This window comes from Arachis duranensis, chromosome 2 (genome assembly GCF_000817695.3).
Source record: "Arachis duranensis cultivar V14167 chromosome 2, aradu.V14167.gnm2.J7QH, whole genome shotgun sequence".
In the NCBI taxonomy this organism is placed as follows: domain Eukaryota; kingdom Viridiplantae; phylum Streptophyta; class Magnoliopsida; order Fabales; family Fabaceae; genus Arachis; species Arachis duranensis.
Window position 1 is genome coordinate 14710375 of NC_029773.3, and position 2143 is coordinate 14712517.

A 2143-nucleotide genomic window follows, 5' to 3' on the forward strand; every position below is an offset into this window, starting at 1 on the left:
GAGTTTCCCTGGAAGGAAGCAGTGGCTAGCCACCACGTGCTTCAGGTTGAGACTCGAAGCTCTTTTGACCCTATGTCATAAGCGAGTATGCTTGTGTTTTCTCTCTGGTTGTAAGGGTGACAGGGCACCGATACCCTCTAATGGCGATAGGGCGCATATACCCTCTAATGGCGACAGGGCGCAGATACCCTCTAATGATAATAATGCGCAACAGAGAGACTGTGTCCGGGTTAGCTACCAGACATATCGGGTTGGCTTGGTAACTGACAGATGATATCATTAGCCATTAGGGACAGGCATTCATCATATGCATACTATGTGAATTGATTGAGATTGCCTATTTGACTGCATATTACTTGCTATTTGTCTAAATGCCTTATTTGTTCCTATTTGTATATCTCTTGTCTAATATTACTATGTTTGCTATATTTTATACTCCTGCTGGTGGTTGGGAGGTCTGAATGAATTGGAAAGGAAAGTATTAGTTAGACTGAAGAATCTTTAGTCAGAAGCCCTTTTATGGTTTAACTTTTTTATAAGCTTTGATATTATCTGAAGGAAGTTCTAGGATTGCCTTCGGCTTTCCTCTATTATTATGTATTTTATATGTGGAAGCTATTACCATGTTGGAGACCTCTGGTTCTCACCCATGCGGATTTTGTGGTTTTCAGATGCAGGACGTGAGGTTTCCCGCTGAGGCATGCTGGAGACTTCTAGATTTGTGAAGATCCTTTGTTCTCGGGACTATGTTTTAGGTTATATGTTTTGCTTAGATACTTTTATCTCCATTAAATAATACAAACTGTGATGACTCCTCTTATAGGAGATTTTGGAGAATAGGTTCTCAATTTTGTATCCCTTTGGGTTTTCCTTGGGGTTTTCCTTACAAAGGCTCCTAGTTATAATCAATCATTCATACTACTATACGTACTAAATTTTTATTTTGAGGTCGTAATACCTTGCCATCTCTGAATTATGACTTAAGCATAAGACTCTGTATGGTAGGGTGTTACATTATGGTATCAGAGCAGTTCGTTCCTGTAGAGCCTGGGGGATGGACTGACTATGCTTCTGTGCATTCTCTGTGTGTGTGTGTTATGTGCTATTAGTATATCTGCTTGATATAATTGGCATAAACGTTCATGAGCATGCATTTGGGACTTTGAAGCACTAGACTTTCGATTTTGAGACTGATCAACTTAATATCGATTGGTTGGTGTGTATAGGAACCAGATGGCGCCTCGTGGACGTGGTAGAGGTCGTGTAAGGGGTCGTACGAATGCTCGTGCGCCAGAGATTAACCCTAATGACCCGTTGAACTTTATGACTGCGTTGGAGAACATGGCTACGGCTATGAAAGCCACTGCTGAGACTCTTGGTCAACAGATGAACAACCATGGTAATGATGGAGGTGGAGTTCAGGGCCCGATGACACTGGCAAACTTTTTGAAGGTTAATCCGCCTAAGTTTAAGGGAACTACTAGCCCGACAGAGGCTGATATATGGTTTCAGGCTATGGAGCGAGCACTACAAGCGCAAGTGGTATCTGAAGGACAGTGTGTCGAGTTTGCTACCTATTTGATCACTGGTGAAGCGTCGCATTGGTGGCAAGGTATTCGACGTCTTCTGCAGCAGGGTGATGACTATATCACCTGGAATGTCTTCCAAGAGGAGTTCTATAAGAAGTACTTTCCGACTTCTGCTAGGACCGCTAAGGAACTTGAGTTACTACAGCTGAAGCAAGGTACCATGTCCGTATCGGAGTATATTGACAAATTTGAAGAACTGTTTAGGTTCTCTCGTATGTGCCAAGGGACTCCGGTGGAATATGAGGAATGGAAGTGTGTTAAGTATGAAGGAGGACTCCGGAGCGATATTTTCAGTTCAGTGGGACCAATGGAGATTAGGACTTTCTCCGAGTTGGTAAACAAGTGTAGGGTTGCTGAAGAGTGTGTAAAAAGGGAAACCGCTGAGAAAGGGAGTCACAAAGGATCATTCCCACAGAATCGAGGGAAGAGCTTTGTACCTAGAGGTCCGCCTTTCAAGAGGGAAAGCTCTTTCAGGAGGCCCAACAACAACAACTCCCAAGGGAAGAAGTTTGGGAAGCAGCCTCAGAATGATCAAGCTTGTACTAGATGTGGGA